This window comes from Schistocerca piceifrons, chromosome 5 (assembly GCF_021461385.2).
Source record: "Schistocerca piceifrons isolate TAMUIC-IGC-003096 chromosome 5, iqSchPice1.1, whole genome shotgun sequence".
Taxonomy (NCBI): Eukaryota; Metazoa; Arthropoda; class Insecta; order Orthoptera; family Acrididae; genus Schistocerca; species Schistocerca piceifrons.
Window position 1 is genome coordinate 38,411,853 of NC_060142.1, and position 21,230 is coordinate 38,433,082.

Genomic DNA, 21,230 nt, shown 5'->3' on the forward strand with positions numbered 1-21,230 from the left:
ACAGCTAAGTCCAGCGGGCCGGGCTGACTGCTGTCACCAAGGTGCTAGTTATATGGCGAATGGTGGTGCGTCATAGGTCCTGCTTCGGAACTGGCTCGCTGCAGCCGATTAGATGAAGGGTTCAGAAAGCTGAGTGTTTGTGTCTGTCAAGGGTAACGACGTTATCCTTTGGCGAGGATGAGCGAATGTGGCCTGGTTTTCTGGGCCTGTCAGCACTTTTCGCCTTTCGTTTCAGACCTTCAGATCGTTACTTTCTGCAGTGTCAGAGTGCTTAAAGTTGTTCTTGCATATGATTTACGTGTTGTTATTCCACCGCATATAACTGGCAGCATGACGTTATGCTCCCTTCAGAGTGAGGCCATACCACTAAATTGGCGTTCAGGCACCTCACTTGAGCGACGTGTAGCAATGGCCTCTGTTGTGTGCCACGCTATTTGTAGTACCGGCTCACCTGCCTGTTTGATATTCCAATGCAGATGTTGCGCACTAGCATGCCTTGGCTTGGCTTGGTGGTGGCCTGGGAGAGAGTTCAAAAAATTTTACATTCGTCGCAGATATCTTTCGGCGTCGCGATAATAACTAACTTCAACTTATCGATTTATCTTTTCCTATTCTCTAACCTACTGCCCCATTACGTGATCTATCATTCTGTTCTCATAAACACTTAGGGTGCCTGACTTTTTTCCAATAACAACATCGTCCTGAGTAGTTCTTTCGAGGAGACCTGAATGAGAATCTACTTTGCCTTCGGAAAATTTTTCCCAAGTGAATGTTGTCGTCGTTAAGCCACAGAGTAGAGCTACACGTCATCAGGCACCATGAAGGAATTATCTGAATGGGACATAAACAGGTAGATGTGATGCACATGTATGTTGTTAGTGTTGTTGTTGTGGTCTTCAGTCCTGAGACTGGTTTGATGCAGCTCTCCATGCTACTCTATCCTGTGCAAGCTTCTTCATCTCCCAGTAGCTACTGCAACCTACATCCTTCTGAATCTGCTTAGTGTATTCATCTCTTGGTCATCCTCTACGATTTTTAGTCTCCACGCTGCCCTCCAATACTAAATTGGTGATCCCTTGAAACATGTGTATACAAACAAATGATTACAATTTTAGAAAAATTGAATGATTTGTTCAAGACAAAAAGCTTCACAAATTGAGCAAGTCAATAACTTGTTGGTGCACTTCTGGCGCTTATGGAAGCAGTTACTCAGCTTGGCAATAACTGACAAAAGTTATTGTATGTTCTCCTGAGGTACATCGTGCCAATTCTGCCCAACTGGCGCGTTACATCGTGAAAATTCCGAGCTGGTTGGAGGTCTCTGCCCTTAATGCTCCAAACCTTCTCAAATGGGGAGAGATCCGGCAACTTGGTGGCCGTGGTAGTGTTTGGTAAGCACGAAGACAAGCTGTCGAATTTGTCACTGGATGTGGGTGGGCTGAAATGCTTATGAAATGTAAGCCCAGGATGGCTTCCTATAAAGGCGAGCAAAACGGGTCGTAGAATATCGCCGACGTACCGCTGTGCAGTAAGGTTGCCAGCGGATGTCAGCCAAAGGGGTCCTGCTATGAAATGAAGTGGCACCCCAAACCATCACTCGTAGTTGTCAGGATGTATGGCGGGCTACGGTTAGTTTGGCATCTGTCCAGGGCGCCTCCATACATGTCTTCGGCTTGGTATCTCATTGAACGGAATAGAACTGTCTTCAGTGGTGAGTACTGATTCCAACTGAGCCCCAGTGATCATCAATGAAGGGCCAGAAGTGGACAAAATTGTCGTTGATTCCTTCACTTTGTGAAGGTCTTCCTCTGGATTAAATAGTCCAGATTTTCTCAAATGATAGTCACTTGTACATGGGGAGTGTTCCGAACCACAGGCACTGCTGCCCGGAGGGGAGGAGGTGGTCGACCTCGATGAACTACGGCAGTACCTGACCACTACGCTGTGCAGAAGGCAAGAAGTGACCGAGCGGGAGAAACTGCAACCATATTTAACATGACTGGAATGCGCGGAACCTCACGCACCACAGAGGCACGCCTCGTCACGGTCCGCGCGACCCCCCCCCCCCCCCCCCCCCCCCCCCGTCGGAGGTTCGAGTGTGTGTGTGTGTGTTGTCCTTAGCGTAATTTAGTTTAATTAGTGTGTAAGCCCAGGGACCGATGACCTCAGCAGTTTTGTCCCATACAACCTTAAAAAATTAAAAAAACCGGAGGCACGACCAATGCATTGCGTGGGGGTGGTCCCTCTGCTCGGCGACCTGCACGTGGTTGTGGTGTTCTGTTAACACCCGCACAACGACGGCACCGTTTGCGATGGTGCCAAGAGGAAAGGGACTGGACCAACGAGGAGAGGGTCGCGTGCTCTTTTCGGATGAGAGTGGATTCAGTCCGACTAGTGATTCTGTACGTACGCGTATATGACGAGAGGTGGGAACAAGTAGTGCATCAAGCAATGTTGTCGAGCATGACCGTTTTGGTTGTCGAGGTGTTACGGTTCGGGGAGGCATGATGTTGCATGGGCATATTGACCTCCAAATCTTTGAAGATTGTACACTCAACCGTCGTCGTTATAGTGACACTGTACTTGTTCTCCACGTACACCTTTTAAGGGGTGCATTCGGCCCCGACTTAATTTTTTTGGCTGACAATATGGAACGCATCGAACAGCGCAGGTAGAGAAGCTTTTCGACCGCGCGAATCGACCGGCCTGCACGTTCCTCCTACTTGAATCCCCATCGAGCACCTGTAGTATGCGTTGGTGAAGCGTACTGAAGCACGTGCACGCGCGACAACAACCATCCACCAGCTGTCAACCGCGCTGGTGGAAGAGTGGAGGGCTCTAAAGCAAGAACTGCTTACCAGACTTGTTGCCATCATGAAAGCACGCTGCAGAGCATCCGTTGCCGTCCGTGGTGATCACACACCCTATTAAGAACCACCTCCTACGTTTTTTAATGTCCGGGGCACCATCATAAACCGCAGTGACTTCAGTGTAGTTGTTGTCTTTGAATTAATGGGCATTACTGTCCGTCTCATTGCGTATTTCTTTTAGTTACCTTTGTACTGCACTGTACTGTACTGTAGCAGACCGAGCGAGGTGGCGCAGTGGTTACCACACTGGACTCGCATTCGGAAGGATGACGGTTCAATCCTCCGTCCGGCCATCCTGATTTAGGTTTTCCGTGATTTCTCTAAATCGCTCCAGGCAAATGCCAGGATGGTTCCTTTGAAAGAGCACGGCCGACTTCCTTCCGCATCTTTCTCTAATCCGATGAGACCGATGACCTCGCTGTTTGGTCTCTTCCCACAAACAACCCCAACCCCTGTACTGTAGCAGTTCATTCTATGTATGGTCCAAGTTTCAACAAGCCATGTTACTTAGCAGTGTCGTATCATGCGAGAGTTGGTTTCGTTCTTAAGTTCTGCACACCAGTATAGTTAGTGTAGGGTCAGCCACCTCCATTAGGGGCCTAAACTGGTCGTCCCTAGGAACAGCCGCAACGGTCTCACCAGTGAGTTCTGAAGGAGTTCTCCAGGTCTGTTGGGCTGCCGTTACCGGGCCAGCCCTCCCCGCCAGCTGCCTACCAGGGAGATATCCCTGTGCTCTTGGTGTCCTTCTTAAACCAAGGAGCTTAACGGTCACCGCCATCTTGCTGACCGCCAACAACTTTCAGTTTGAAAGATATCTACTTAAAACTAATTTGGTCGAAAATTACTCTTGTACAGAGGGAGTAGGGAAACGGCGGATAGTATGGGCCACTTAACGCAAAAGTGGAGTAAAACGTCTGTTGTTCTTTTGAAATTCGATATAAATCCATAAAACGTTTGCTCGAACATTTATTTTTATGTAAATGGTGGAAAAAATATTACTAACTAAATCGACAGGCAGCAAAAAAATATTTTTTGAGATTTAGTTTTCGTTTTGGTAAGAAAAGTGTTATTTAATATCGGCCATACAACGAACATAGGTTTTTAAATAAAGAAGTTGCTATGGTGCTTCACAAACAAAATTAATCAGTTCATATATCGGAAGTACAAGACACTAAAAAAAGTTGGTTAAAACGATTGTCAACTTGTTACAGACAACCTGACGCAACACATTAAACTTGTGGGCTGAGGTTACTGTAAGACACTTCTGGATGCTTGTGAACAAAGTTTTTGTAGAAATATTTGCTTGCCTATTTCTTTTCTCTGTTAAATCCGTGAGACAGTTTTAAATTTTCTGCCACACTGTAAGCCACATTTTGAATCTCAATCTTAACTAGCAACATTAACTTGGAATTCAAATCTCTGATGTGTGCAACAAGCAGTTCATCGTTATTTTCTTCAACCTTTTGTTTGAGAAACCCCATCTGAGACGTCAAAGATGTGTGCTGATTCCTTGCAGTGATTTTAATCGCCTTTGCAATGTAGTTCTCGGAACATTAAAATGATCTGCAGCAACTCTTTTGTTCATTTCTCCGGCAAAAGAGAAACCGGCTTGAGTGAGCAGAAACACATTATTACCATAGGATCTACAGTAGTCTACTTAAATACCCGCAGGCCCATACTACCCACCGTTTCCCGAATATTCAATGATTTCCGTCTCACTCTCGTCCATGGCACTCAAAAGAAATCGACAGTCAGTGTTTTCTTGTTTTAATTTTTAGCTTAATTCCCCAATAATATAAATGTCATATCACAGCCCGCAATAAAAGCGGCTGCAATGGGAACAAATTCCTTCACATAATATAGAATCGAACAAATCCCGCCTTATTTCCAGTGGCCTTTCCTCTGTCGATCGATTTTGGTTGAAGCTGTATTCTCCACTTATCTCTATACCTATCCATTCAGTAGTCGTGCACCGATCGAAAGAAACCGTAGTGCACTTCAGTGGAACAATTCCGAAACACATACCTGTAATTCGGTAATTCAGACTCTTGCCTGTCTTTGCGCACTTCACAATCCATATAGCCTATGAGCGACTGGATAGGTTACTCTCACCCGCTGAGTTTCATTACGCAATATGGAAACGTGTTTAGGGTCCTTCGTCAGCTTGCTAGATAAAATACTACTTCCAGATTCATTGGATCATTCTTGCATTTCTATTCTTATGCTAATTTTGCCTTCATTCAGCCTTATTGGATCTAGAAGTCTCTGCTCTCGTCTAAATGTGTGAAGGACATGCCTTTGCTTTCGCAGTAACTTCCGAACATGTCTATTCACCAACGGCATGCTTTCCTCGAGCTACACAAGTTTGCTCCGTGCAGTCCTTTTCAAAGAGCGCTACACAACACTTTCGAAATTCTGCCGATGATCCTCTATATTTCTAGACCCAAAGATCAATATTTGATGTTGGCTGCTCAGGTGGTCAACAGTCTGGTTCTGGTTTCACCTGCTAACGAGGAAAATGCTCATATGTTTCTTAACATTCCTTGGAATGTCCGTAGTGATTGAGGCTGGTATAGACTTAAGGGACACTGATTCTCCTCTCTTCATTGTCTGAATCGGAAAGTTCAGTCTAGAGACCTAAGACATTGTCCTCATGTGTTGTTACTATAGATAAATGCTCAAGGTGATTTTGGGATCAATATCACACTGATTCCTTCCCCTGACAAATTTTACTATCGTTTCTCTATCCCAGTGTATTTTTAGTAAGCAGAAATGCTCCTCTACTACTACAGCGTGATGAAAACATTCATACGCAATATCCTTTGAATTTGTACCAAGCGCTGTATCACTATGGCATCTCAGAGATGTGGCCTGTAAGAGCAACTGATTACAATGTTTGATCGCGCCATGAAGTTTATCTTCAACCAAATCATTTCCCTTTCAGAATTAGTAATAAATCGTTAGTAAATTTGATGCAGTTCTTTACGGTAATACACTAGAGGTCTCCACTGGTGTCGACTCTGTACTTGAGAGACACAAACCGTTTGGAATCAAAGGTTTTATTGCTATTTACCTTTTGTTTCACTCAACTGTGTGATAGCAGTGCTTCGATATTGTTACCATTCACAAGTCGGACGACCTCTCTGACTTTGCTCTGCACGCTCTTGCACTTTACTAACACAATATTTAAATTTTCTCTGTCTCAGCTGCAAGGACGGATATTTTCCTCTCCAGAAAGTGTAGAAGATGTCCTCGTTTCCACGAGTGTGCAGCGTAACTACCCATCGGCCTGAACGAGGAAGTCCGCAGTTGTCCGCCACACGTGCTCTGCTAAGCGAGACGACTTTAAGCGTGTAGGCATACCTAACCTATTCTAAGAGAGCCAACGTTGTTCTTGTTACTCCAGCTTGATACGCATCCCACAAACTCGAATAACATCTTAATATGACGTGTACGAGTGTTTTACAAACTTCGATGTCTACACTATAGTCTGGTAAAATGATATATTATCAACAGAGTAAAGGTGACTGATTAATCATCTTCCTTTATTTTTTGCGACAGTAATCACGAAAGCATTTCAAAATGCATTTTCAGGTTTCTATCAGTCAGTGGTTATAATCGGACTTTTTAAATTCACATACAGGAAGCGCTGTCTACATAAATGTAGCTACACGGAATCCTTGCCTATGTCACCGCTTCCTTTATATGCATTTAGACAGGTTTATGATGACCAACGACTGACTGAAACCTGCAACTGCATACTGAAATACTTTTGTGACTGATGTAAGAAAATACCCTGCTGTTCGTTAGGACAGCAGCATTGCTGCACCACGGAGACAGCATGCAACAAACGTCGAATTCGCATGATGTTTACTACCTGGTTAGGTATGGAAATGATTAGCATTTCAGTGCTACCTCACAAAGTAGGTGGGGGCGATGCCATTAACAGTCTGTACACACTGAAGAACCAAAGAAACTGATACACCTGCCTAATATCGTGTAGGGCCCCCGCCAGCACGCAGAAGTGTCGCAGCACGACGTGGCATGGACTCGACTAATGTCTGAAGTAGTACTGGAGGGAACTGACACCATGAATCCTGCAGGGCTGTCCATAAATCCATAAGTGTACGAGGGGGTGGAGATCTGAACAGCACGTTGCAAGGCATCCCAGATATGCTCAATAATGTTCATGTTTGGAGAGTTCGGTGGCCAGCGGAAGTATTTAAACTCAGAAGAATGTTCCTGGAGCCACTCTGTAGCAATTATGGACGTGTGGGGCGTAAAAATGTCCTGCTGGAATTGGGAAATTCCGTCGGAATGCACAATGGGCATGAATGGACGCAGGTGATCAGACAGGATGATTCCGTACCTATCACCTGTCAGAATCATATCTAGACGTATCAGGAGTCCCATATCACTCCAACCGCACACGCCCCAGACCATTACAGGGACGGCCGGTGTGGCCGCGCGGTTCTAGGCGCTTCAGTCTGGAGCCGTGTGACCACTACGGTCGCAGGTTCGAATACTGCCTCGGGCATGGATGTGTGTGTTGTCCTTAGGTTAGTTAGGTTCAAGTAGTTCTAAGTTCTATAGAGACTAATGGAAAAACTGGTAGAAGCCGACCTCGGGGAAGATCAGTTCGTATTCCGTAGAAATATCGGAACACGTGAGGCAATACTGACCCTACGACTTATCTTAGAAGCTAGATTAAGGAAAGGCAAACCTACGTTCCTAGCATTTCTAGACTTAGAGAAAGCTTTTGACAATGTTGACTGGAATACTCTCTTTCAAATTCTGAAGGTGGCAGGGGTAAAATACAGGGAGCGAAAAGCTATTTACAATTTGTACACAAACCAGATGGCAGTTATAAGAGTCGAGGGACATGATAGGGAAGCAGTGGTTGGGAAGGGAGTGAGACAGGGTTGTAGCCTCTCCCCGATGTTATTCAATCTCTATATGGAGCAAGCAGTGAAGGAAACAAAAGAAAAATTCGGAATAGGTATTAAAATCCATGGAGAAGAAATAAAAACTTTGAGGTTCGCCAATGACATTGTAATTCTGTCAGAGACAGCAAAGGACTTGGAAGAGCAGTTGAACGGAATGGATAGTGTCTTGAAAGGAGGATATAAGATGAACATCAACAAAAGCAAAACAAGGATAATGGAATGTAGTCGAATTAAATCAGGTGATGCTGAGGGAATTAGACTAGGAAATGAGACACTTAAAGTAATTAAGGAGTTTTGCTATTTGGGGAGCAAAATTACTGATGATGGTCGAAGTAGAGAAGATATAAAATGTAGACTGGCAATGGCAAGGAAAGCATTTCTGAAGAAGAGAAATTTGTTAACATCGAGTATAGGTTTAAGTGTCAAGAAATCGTTTCTGAAAGTATTTGTATGGAATGTAGCCATGTATGGAAGTGAAACATGGACGATAAATAGTTTGGACAAGAAGAGAATAGAAGCTTTCGAAATGTGGTGCTACAGAAGAATGCTGAAGATTAGATGGGTAGATCACATAACTAATGAGGAAGTATTGAATAGGGTTGGGGAGAAGAGAAGTTTGTGGCACAACTTGACTAGAAGAAGGGTTCGGTTGGTAGGACATGTTCTGAGGCATCAAGGGATCACCAGTTTAGTATTGGAGGGCAGCGTGGAGGGTAAAAATCGTAGAGGGACACCAAGACATGAATACACTAAGCAGATTCAGAAGGATGTAGGTTGCAGTAGGTACTGGGAGATGAAGAAGCTTGCACAGGATAGAGTAGCATGGAGAGCTGCATCAACCAGTCTCAGGACTGAAGACCACAACAACAACAACAATTTCTAGGGGTCTGATGACCACAGATGTTAAGTCCCATAGTGCTCAGAGCCATTTTAACCATTTTGAACCATTACAGAATCTCCACCAGCTCGATCAGCCCCCTGCTGACATGCAAGGTCCATGGATTCATGAGGTTATCTCCATGCCCGTACGCGTCCGTCCGTTCGATACAATTTGAAATGAGACTCGTCCGACCAGGCAACATGATTCCACTCATCAACAGTCCAATGTCGGAGTTGACGGGCTTTGTGTCGTGCATTCATCAAGGGCACACGAGTGGACCTTCGGCTCCGAAAGCCCATATCGATAGTATTTCATTGAATGGTACGCACGCTGTCACTTGTTGACGGCCCAGCATTGAAATCTACAGCAATTTGCGAAAGGGCTGCACTTCTGTCACGTTGAACGATTCTCTTCAGTCGTCGTTGGTTCCGTTCTTGGAGGACCTTTTTGCGGCTGCAGCGATGTCGGAGATTTTATGTTTTATGATTCCCGATATTCACGGTACAGTCGTGAAATGGTCGTACGGGAAATCTTCACTTCATCGCTACCTCGGACATGCTGTGTCTCATGGCTCATGTGCTCACAATAACAACACATTCAAACTCATTTAAATCTTGATAACCCATCGTTTTAGCAGCAGTAACTAATCTAACGACTGCACCAGACACTTGTTGTTTCATATAGGCGTTGCCGACCGCAGCGGCGTGTTTCGCTTCTTCACATATGTCTGTATTTTAAGACGTATTCCTGTGCCAGTTTCTTTGGCGCTTCAGTGTATAAGGAAAGACCACGCACAGCGTTTCTCACTCAGAAATCGCGTTTGAATGTCAATTATTGAAGAGAAGGCCATGTTTTGCCTCTTTTAAGAAGGAGAAACTTCTCCAACACGAGTTGGATTTCGACAGCGACAGGATCGTGTCCTATCTAGACTGCGCCATATTGTTGCTCGCGTTAATCTCGATCCCATGACTGTGATGCGAATATGGAATCGATGCCATGCAGGGTGTCACTGGTCCCACGCAACTGGCACCCGAGAGGGCGGAACATATTGTTCACTCGGCCACGCAGGGTCGTACAGTCGTATCATACATCTTGTGTCAAGAAATTGTCTTGTTTCCTCCAAGGGAAGTGTCGACACGGACACTGTTTTTCACTGCTTTATTTTTAATGATCACCACCAGATACCTCAACGTAAATCTTGAATTGGTCACTTAGCCGCTGTGTTTGGTTGAAGCGTCTGAGGGGACTCATTACAGCTCCCTCCAGCACGCACCCCTGCAAATATCGCTATCAAGTTTCACCACGTGGAGGCACGGCCTGTTTTTCTGTAGCATTTTTTAAACCAAAGAACTGAACATAAAATGTTGTAACAGAAGTAGCTATAAATAACGTTTTGGTATCTAAGAAAAATAAAAAATAGAAGATAGGATAGATGCGTTTATACTGCCACCATTGTGCTTGGGGGCGAATACCTCTTAATCGTTACTTCGAGCCGTTGACCGATAGTCACAGTTTTTTTAGCATAATGTTAATAGTAGGAGAGACATTCTGCAGTGGCTGTGTCGGTGATACAGCAGAACTGTATTAGTGAGACTCTCCGCACACAGAACTAGACAAAGGCAACTCTTTGCCGCCATGAGTCAGTAAAGGTCAGTGGCAATCACTACCTGTGTAGTTACACTACTGGCCATTAAAATTGCTACAACAAGAAGAAATGCAGATGATAAACGGGTATTCATTGGACAAATATATTATACTAGAACTGACATGTGATTACATTTTCACGCAATTTGGGTGCATAGGTCCTGAGAAATCACTACCCAGAACAATCACCTCTGGCCGTAATAACTGCCTTGATACGCCTGGATATTGAGTCAAACAGAGCTTGGATGGTGCGTACAGGTACAGCTGCCCATGCAGCTTCAACACCATACCACAGTTCTTCAAGAGTAGTGAATGGCGTATTGTGACGAGCCAGTTGCTCGGCCACCATTGAGCAGACGTTTTCAATTGCTGAAAGATCTGGAGAATGTGATGGCCAGGGCAGCAGTCGAACATTTTCATTATCCAGAAAGGCCCGTACAGGACCTGCAACATGCGGTCGTGCATTATCCTGCAGAAATGTAGGGTTTCGCAGGGATCGAATGAAGGGTAGAGCCACGGGTCGTAACACATCTGAAATTTAACGTCCACTGTTCAAAGTGCCGTAATGCGAACAAGAGGTGACCGAGACGTGTAACCAATGGCACCCCATACCATCACGCCGGGTGATACGCCAGTATGGCGATGACGAATACACGCTTCCAATGTGCGTTCACCGCGATGCCGTCAAACACGGATGCGACCATCATGATGCTGTAAACAGAACCTGGATCATCCAAAAAATTGACGTTTTGCCATTCGTGCACCCAGGTTCGTTGCTGAGTACACCATCGCAGGCGCTCCTGTCTGTGATGCAGCGTCAAGGGTAACCGCAGTCATGGTCTCCGAGCTGATAGTCCATGATGCTGCAAACGTCGTCGAACTGTTCGTGCAGATGGTTGTTGTCTTGCAAACGTCCCCATCTGTTGACTCAGGGATCGAGACGTGGCTGCACGATCCGTTACAGCCATGCGGATAAGATGCCTGTCATCTCGACTGGTAGTGGTAGAAGGCCGTTGGGATCCAGCAAGGCGTTCCGTATTACCCTCCTGAACCCACCGATTCCATATTCTGCTAACAGTCATTGGATCTCGACCAACGCGAGCAGCAATGTCGCAATACGATAAAGCGCAATCGCGATAGGCTACAATCTGACCTTTATCAAAGTCAGAAACGTGATGGTACGCATTTCTCTTCCTTACACGAGGCATCACAACAACGTTTCACCAGGCAACGCCGGTCAGCTGCTGTTTGTGTATGAGAAATCGGTTGGAAACTTTCCTCGGTTCAGCACGTTGTAGGTGTCGCCACCGGCGCCAACGTTGTGTGAATGTTCTGTAAAGCTAATCATTTGCATATCACAGCATCATCTTCCTGTCGGTTAAATTTCGCGTCTGTACCGCGTCATCTTCGTTGTGTAGCAATTTTAATGGTCAGTAGTGGAAATAGGACTCCGCAGACGGCGCTACTGCGGGGTGATAGTCAATCGCCTGCAGCGCGTTGCGAACCAGTTGCTGTCGACTTGGCACTGACCGCTGTATAGGTCTAATTTGAAGACGAACGAGCAGGTTGCGAACATAAGCTTTGTACGGAAACATTCCATTTTATACAACTACACTCCTCCAGGCTACTGTGGAGAGATCTGACAAAGATATCGGGGTGTGAAGTGGGAATAGAATTTCATATTACATGTCTTTTAGCGCGCTGTAAAATAAATTTACCGGTACGTTAGTGAAAGCAAACGTACAAGAGATTGTGAATTCTACCGATAGTATTCTTTCGTGTGACTATCATTATGTAAAATTACATTTTGAAGTGGAAACGAACAGTGAAAAGCCACAAATCTCCGATAAGTGTAAATACAATGGTGTCAACATACAAATGATTTACCGAGCACAAACCACCATCACCACAATTCCATTCATATAAATCTAAAGGTATTTGGGCTTTCAAAACAAAAGTGACGATGTGTTAGTGCGGAAGGGGTCAACTGCGCCAAATCACTGTATAAATGTTTAGCCGTACAATAAAGATACATGAATTTCAAATATGTCTGTTACAGCTCCTTGGCTGCTATATACATCCTGCTGTTCATACTTCTCTGGTTGCTCCCATTTCAAGCGTCCTCCGTGGAGCCCCCTATACCAAGGCGAGCACCACTGGTTCATTCAGTCAGAGGTAGTGGAAAAGGACGATGCTGTTTCCTGCACAGTGGATTATCCAGCCATTTCAAAAAAAAAGTGAACAGCTCCAGCACAGGAAATAATAGTCTCTGTGAGTGGTAAACGACATTTCTATCCAACCTGCTGCATCACCATTATTTCCTGAAAAGTGTTCGCCCTTTGCTTGTCCATTGCCACCACCTCCAATTCCTCATGCCGGAGGCTATGTGTGCGGTCCTCAGCTGTATGCTTAGAGGTAATACAGTTACTAAATTCCTCTCTGTCCAGCACCAACATTTCGTTGAACACATTTCCCACCAAAAATAAAGACAGCATTTGCCTCTTCACCCTTTTTCCCACTAATTCACAAATGTTTGGAGTGTGACAGCTGTAGGACAATCCGATAAATCCTTCCTATCCAGCAGGTCAGGGCAGACTGAGTGTTTTCCAGCCAGTTCACATGTTGGTGTGGGGAGGGGAAGTGGGGGAGGGGAGGGGGGAGCAGAGGAGGTGTGGGGAGAGCTGGGGATTTCCTGGAGGGCTGAGGGAGGGGCGGGGTGGTTTAATGGATCAATTTTATTAATTGGCCAATTACATTTATATGAATTTGATATTAAAATTGCACCGGCACCCCCGTTATTCCCCTACTCATAGAGTCCATAGAGGACGGTTGAAATGTCCGAGGGCGTCAACAGCATCAAAGGTTGTCTTGAACGTCGTCCTGTTGTTCATCGCACAGTAAACTATTGTCGACCACGGAGGGAATCAGCCTCCCAAGGAAATTGGTAGTTTCACTGACACCCTTTATCCCACCTCCTATTGTTCTTACGTTTCAATTCTGAGCGGCCGTGGGTCTGAAATGTTTTATTCGGCCATTCGTAGGGAAACTGTGTGATTTCGACGTTCGACGTTGGTGTTCTGGCCTCCATCGCAGAGGCGCCAAAAGGAGGGGTGAAATGTAGGTAAGAGGGGCTGTCACGACCTCCCCGTGGTGCGACACGTTACGACGGCGTTGGGCAGAATTGTGATGGAGTTTGGTGGCAATGTGACATCAGTAACACACATTACACGTCACATGAACTTATGTACTCTGGCTTTTTCGCATGTGTCGACACTGTGCTGTTTGAACCGCCGTCATGCCAGAGTGTGATGCTTTTGCATAATTACAGAGGAAGGTTGTGGGCAACTTTGAACCAAATTTCAAACTTAAGGGTCGGAATGGAAGAGAATTACTGGGTTTCGAATAAGTTGTAACTCACTTGTGTTGCGCAATGTACACAAGGTTTTCGAATTCAAACAACACTTCTCTGCAATAATATTCTGACAGAATCTGCGTATGCAAAAATTGCGCATAAGCGTCGAATCTTCTGAAAATGTCCAAAGACAACACGGCGAATATAGTACCAAGATATGAAAACTGACCAGCGATTATTGGAAGAGCGCAATATGGCGCCATGAATCGTTCTGCAATTCACTTACACCAACTGATGTGGGTGGTTTGTATCTGACGATCGCAAAATATTTACGTGTCGGACTGACTACTCTGTACTACAGCGTTTGGGAGGTACGTATGGTTTCAGGATGTTCTGTTGGCTATATTGTGTTCAAACCAAGCTTCGGTCTGAGGACTGTTTGTTCTTCACATCATTGCTTTCCAAGTAAGAACTATTATCTGAAGGTAATAAATGAGGAAGTTACATCCTTTACCAATATTTGATTACCTTGCAATGGCAACCTATTTTGCAGTTACAATTCCTCAATTTTCACAACTGTGTCTTAATTAAAATACACTTCATGATAAGAAAAGTGCAGCACCCAGAAAGAGTGAGAGGCTATGTGATGTTATTCCAGTGTTTACAAAACCGAGTTACACTGACAAACCACTTCACAGTATGAACCCACTTATGACTATGACGTTGCACCCTCTATGGTACTCATTCAGTTGGGAAGGTTGTCATAAAACCACTGTATCTTCTCCTGAAGCAACCTGGTCCACAACTGTTCTAACTTATCCTTGGTTCTCTGGATTCTGCCACTGGGACAAAGTTGACATTCGACCTGCTTCCACACTAGTGCTATTTGGGAGAGACCTGTGGATCTTGCTGGCAATGTGAGTACCTCAACATCATGCAGTTAGTTCATAAAAGCATGTGCAATGTGCGAATGAGCTTAGCCTGTTGAGAAATGGGAAAACGATAGCGACGTATGAGAGATAAGATATGAGAACGCAGGACGACCACGAGGTCCGGTTGTGCCGTCAGAATTCCGTCAGTCACCACCAGATGTGGCCTGAAGTCATACTCGGTGGTAACCCACTCCATGACGCCAGTAGTAACAAGGCTACGCCTCTCGAAAATATTGGAAGACTGAAAGCTGACCAGTGTAATCTGTGACGATGGTCATGCGAGGTAACACAGAACTTTGATTTGTCGTTGAAGACAATGTGACGCGATTCATCAGCTGCCTGTGCTTCCCATGCCCAGTATAATTCCAGATGCAGCCATTTGCGTTGTGGTGGTAGTAGCAGGTTATTTTAATTCCCTAGTCCCGCTGTTGCTAGTCGCTGACCAATGGAGGGGAATGACAGAGAATGTTGCAGGGAGTCCTCTACTTGTTCTGGATGGTAGGTGCAATATGGCAACTGTCCTTTCTGGTAGTCAGATGTGGTCAACCAGAACCTATAGTGCGTTTAAAATTAGTTGCGACTTTTGTCGTTTGGCTGAACGGAGAGGGACGTGACGCCGTTTCCCAGGTAACACCAATGGCGGGCCGGCTTTCCTTACCTCGCCGCCAGAGGAACGGCTTGTAGCGCGCCCCTGTTGCCAGACCACGCATCGACGTTCGTCAGCTCTCATAGCAACGTCGTATTTTCTGGCATTGAAGTGTTTTGTAGTCGTCAGGTATTGTGAACAAATGTTTTGTGTTGGCGTTGCATTAATAACCACAGTGCAGTACTTATGAATACGAGATTTTCAATAAAAGTGATGTCCGAGAACACGTACGTGGGCTCTGTTTCAAAACATTCCTCGGAACTCGACAGCAGTAACGGAGAAAACGCATTACCACTCTGTTGTGATACATAAAGCTCTAACACTGCAGTGAAGGAAAGCGGATACTTAGCGGTTACAAAGAAATGTTCCATGAGATAAAGGTGAAAATAGCATGTATAAGGCGAAGGTAATGAAACTTTTAGTGCTGTACAAGCTGAAACTTCACACTACCGGATCGACGGACAGGCTACTGGCGAAGAGTACAGTTTAATCGGCTTTCTCCGCATCATTCTCATTTAAATCCGACAGAATATTTGGGCCTAGGTGAAAAGTAATGCGGCAAAAAACAACAAGAAGTTTACGCTCAGTTAGGTTGAAATGCTGACCAAAGCAGCCACCGAAAATGTTGCACGACAGTACTGCTCTTGATTTGTCAGCCATACCAAGAAGTCACTTCAGGATGGTTCAAATGGCTCTGAGCACTATGGGACTCAACTGCTGAGGTCATCAGTCCCCTAGAACTTAGAACTAGTTAAACCTAACTAACCTAAGGACATCACAAACATCCATGCCCGAGGCAGGATTCGAACCTGCGACCGTAGCGGTCTTGCGGTTCCAGACTGCAGCGCCTTTAACCGCACGGCCACTTCGGCCGGCTTCACTTCAGGAGACATTGATTCATGAAGGTCTGTGACAAGTTTTGACGAATACGTAACTTCTCTTGCTGCCATGTTAAAATCTGTTTCTTTTGTCAAAACACAGCAGAGTTCAAAAATATTCAGCTCACTAACATTCTAATGCAGTTGAAATTGCGACAGAATCCTAAAATAGGGAGTTATCAAACTAACAATTGAGTGCTAGCCAGGTTAATAGTTTATGAAACAGCCCATTCTTAGTATAACAATAAACTTGTAATTTCTTGACTTATAACGTCACAAAACCAACAGCAGTTCTCGTTTCGCCAGCTATCGATGGCTCTCAATAATTACATTATTTCATTGAAAAAAAAGTAGTCGTTTGAATATCCCGGTAGATATGGAAGTTTCAAAGATTAATCGTGTGGCAAAACACTCTCGTCTTTGCGCGCTATCATTTGCCAAAATCTTCTTTTGGATATCTCAAACCGTTTATGAGACGAGGAATTTATGAATATTTTATTTTAGTTTTACACTGACGAACGATTTCGTCAAGAAGCGCTTTAAATACACTAAATTTTCTCGAAATTGGAAAAAACAGACGGCGATATCCTTACAAGTTTAAAGAATAATTCAAGTATATCATTTACATTCGCTACGGTCGCAGGTTCGAATCCTGCCTCGGGCATGGATGTGTGTGATGTCCTTAGGTTAGCTTTAAGTAGTTCTAAGTTCTAGGGGACTGATGACCACAGATGTTAAGTCCCATAGTGCTCAGAGCCATTTGAACCATTTAGGAAAAAGAAAGTGAGAGTAAGAGCTTCACAAATTGAGCAAGTTAATGAGGCGCCATACTTAAGTCCGCAGGACAGAACAGGTAGTTGGAATTGTGGAAAGGGGTCAAAATGGGGCAATGTGAGCCATTTTTAATTTACATTTGATACGCAGCTACATGTAACGTGTCACGCACCAAACACAATTCGAAAGCGATACCTATTTTCCACTGCAAACTGAGAATTTCTTGCAGTAGTTTTCCTGGTATCGAAATATCGCAGTAACTACGACCATTAACGAAATACAGCCGGTTCACCATGAAGCTATAGTGTCTTTAAAAACGTTTGAGAAAGATCGCAGATCGGCCGGCTTGCTGTCCTCGCAGCCAAGCTAGCCTGCCAGGTTCCGCACCGAGTAGGCCTGGCATTACATTGCAGTCACCTGCTGATGCTCCCCGCACACACTGGCAACTACGCTTCCCTCCACTCGCTCCGTACTGAACTGTCAAAAGTCCCAACTTATTTTAAATGCACCATATACGATGAGTAAGCTTGCCCCCATATTTCCATGCAATCCAACGTCAAGCCACTGTCGCATTCGAATGCCCCACGATTTTGGATTTTGCAGGAGTGGATCAGCTGGACAAATGGAGCTCCAAAATCAGGCCCCATTCAAACTCTGTCAGGTGCTGATGACGTTGTCTCACAGAAGTACGCAGCATCTCTGTGTTCTTCACAGAGGTCGCTCAACATCTGATACTGCTCACATGTCTTCTTTAACCCTACTGTGCCTGGTAACAACACTAATCACAGACGCTACTGACGCACTCTACCTGTCACAGACTGCATATGGAGATTGCTTTGGCAAGGCCTCACCTCGTGAAGCAACCATGATTGACTGGGACAGGCGCGCTTTTGTCTGAGGCAGTATCAAAAATTGGCCGCGTATTGAACGCAAGAAAAACGACAGGAAACGTGTGCCGCCGTCGCTCAATCAGTTGGACAGACTACAGTTGATTCCAGCCCCTAAAGAGAAACTAAACTGCAAGAACAACGGTCAACTATGCGTGACGACACTAAAATAATATTTGACAACTAATTGTCCCCGAGCACGCTTTGCTGTGGCTCAGTCTGCTTAAATGGAAAAGAGAGTGAAGAGAAAGCTCACAATTCTAATGTTCATGGCAGTTAGATACACGTCATGATGTCTCCCCGCCACTGTCCATCTCCCCCTTCCCATTTCTTTGTCCACTCCCCCTCAACCTTCCATTGTCTGCCTCGTCCTGCTTTCCAATTTCTCTGTTCATTTCGTCCCTTCTCTCTCTCTCTCTCTCTCTCTCTCTGTCTCTCTGTCTTCTCCCCCCCCCTTTCTCTCCAGCTTCCCCTCCCCTTTTTTCTGTCCCTGTCCTCCTTCCCGTGTTCTATGCCCATTTCCACCCACCCTCTGTCCATCTCCTCTTCCCCTCCCTCTTTGTCTGTCCGAGGGCATTGTTAACTGTTATTGCAGATTCACATTCTGTAGTAGTAATAGTAGTAGTAGCAGTAATAATAGCATTCAAATGGGTTCAAATGGCTCTGAGCACTATGGGACTTAACTGCTGAGGTCATCAGTCCCCTAGAACTTAAAACTACTTAAACCTAACTAACTTAAGGACATCACACACATCCATGCCCGAGGCAGGATTCGAACCTGTGACCGTAGCGATCGCGTGGTTCCAGACTGAAGCGCCTAGAACCTCTCGGCTACCACGGCCGGCAATAGCATTCCAATCATAAACCAATAAGCCATAAATACATCTTTCCTATTTGCTAACAACGTTTCAAATGGTTCAAATTGCTCTGAGCACTATGGGACATAACTTCTGAGGTCATCAGTCCCCTATAACTTAAAACTACTTAAACCTAACTAACCTAAGGACATCACACACATCCATGTCCGATGCAGGATTCGAACCTGTGACCGTAGCGGTCGCGCGGTTCCGAACTGTAGCGCCTAGAACCGCTCGGCCACCTGGCCGGCAACAACGTTTCAGTACTATATATATATATATATATATATATATATATATATATATATATATATATATATAAGTGTTTAGTCTATATGTATCTAAAAGGTTATTACTGTAACGTGTCAAAAATTTGAATATAATCGAAAAGGTACATTTTTAGGTGTTTTGTAACAATGTTGTTGGAATTGGAATTTGTGGTAAGGTCTCATTGCACCAAACTGCTGAAGTCATCGGTCTGTAAGCCTGTGCACCGCTTAATGTAACTTAAACTAACTTATGCTAAAGACAACACACAGACTCACGCACGGCGGAGGACTTGAACCTCCGACGGGGGTAGCCGCGCGGTCCGTGACGTACACGATATTAGACAGGTGTACCATTTTCTTTGGCTCTTCAGTGTATAACAGATGGTGTTCGCGTAGGTATATAAAGACAAGTGAGTATTCGAATGTAACGTTGTGTCAAAATTTCAAAGCAGTTGCTAAAGAACATTCGGAGATTTGAGATCCTGAAGCAACGAACACCTACATTTGTACTTATACAGACACTGTAAATGTTGGTAATCGCAAATCTGCGAAAGTGTTTCATCCAATTTTTGAACTTTTGAGACAATGTTGTATTTGAATACACATGTGTTTGTATACCTATTTCTTAATATATTTAATATATAATTATTAAAATTTTTTAATAAGGAAACATTGATACAAAAAGAAAACCTCTCCTCTCTCTCTCTCTCTCTCTCTCTCTCTCTCTCATACACACACACACACACACACACATATATATATATATATATATATATATATATATATATATATATATATATATATATACTACTGGCCATTAAAATTGCTACACCAAGAAGAAATGGAGATGATAAACGGGTATTCATTGGACAAATATATTATACTAGAACTGACATGTGATTACATTTTCGCCGGCCGAAGTGGCCGTGCGGTTAAAGGCGCTGCAGTCCGGAACCGCAAGACCGCTACGGTCGCAGGTTCGAATCCTGCCTAGAGCATGAATGTTTGTGATGTCCTTAGGTTAGTTAGGTTTAACTAGATCTAAGTTCTAGGGGACTAATGACCTCAGCAGTTGAGTCCCATAGTGCTCAGAGCCATTTGAACCGTTTTGATTACATTTTCACGCAATTTGGGTGCATAGATCCTGAGAAATCAGTACCCAGAACAACCACCTCTGGCCGTAATAACGGCCTTGATACGACTCAGCATTGAGTCAAACAGAGCTTGGGAGGCGTGTACAGGTACAGCCGCCCATGCAGCTTCAACACGATACCACAGTTCATCAATAGCAGTGACTGGGGTATTGTGACGAGCCAGTTGCTCGGCCACCATTGACCAGACGTTTTCAATTGGTGAGAGATCTGGAGAATGTGCTGGTCAGGGCAGCAATCGAACATTTTCTGTATCCAGAAAGGCCCGTACAGGGCCTGCAACATGCGGTCGTGCATTATCCTGCTGAAATGTAGGGTTCCGCAGGGATCGAATGAAGGGTAGAGCCACGTTTCGTAACGCAACTGAAATGTAACGTCCACTGTTCAAAGTGCCGTCAATGTGAACAAGAGGTGACTGAGACGTGTAACCAATGGCACCCCATACCATCACGTCGGATGATACGCCAGTATAGCGATGACGAATACACGCTTCCAATGTGCATTCACCGCGATGTTGGCAAACACGGATGCGACCATCATGATGCCGTAAACAGAACCTGGATTCATCTGAAAAACTAACGTTTTGCCATTCGTGCACCCAGGTTCGTCGTTGAGTACACCATCGCAGGCTCTCCTCTCTGTGATGCAGCGTCAAGGGTAACCGCAGCCATGGTCTCAGAGCCGATAGTCCTTGCTGCTGAAAACGTCGTCGAACTGTTCCTGCAGATGGTTGTTGTCTTGCAAACATCCCCATCTGTTGACTCAGGGATCGAGACGTGGATGCACGATCCGTTACTGCCATGCGGATAAGATGCCTGTCATCTCGACTGCTAGTGATACGAGGCCGTTGGGATGCATCACGGAGTTCCGTATTACCCTCCTGAACCCACCGATTCCATATTCTGCTAACAGTCATTGGATCTCGACCAACGCGAGCAGCAGTGTTGCGATACGATAAACCGCAATCGTGATCAGCTACAATCTGACCTTTGTCAAAGTCGGAAACGTGATGGTACGCATTTCTCCTCGTTACACGAGGCATCACAACAACGGTCCACCAGGCAACGCCGGTCAAAAGCTGTTTGTGTATGAGAAATCGGTTGGAAACTTACCTCATGTCAGCACTTTGTATGTGTCTCCACCG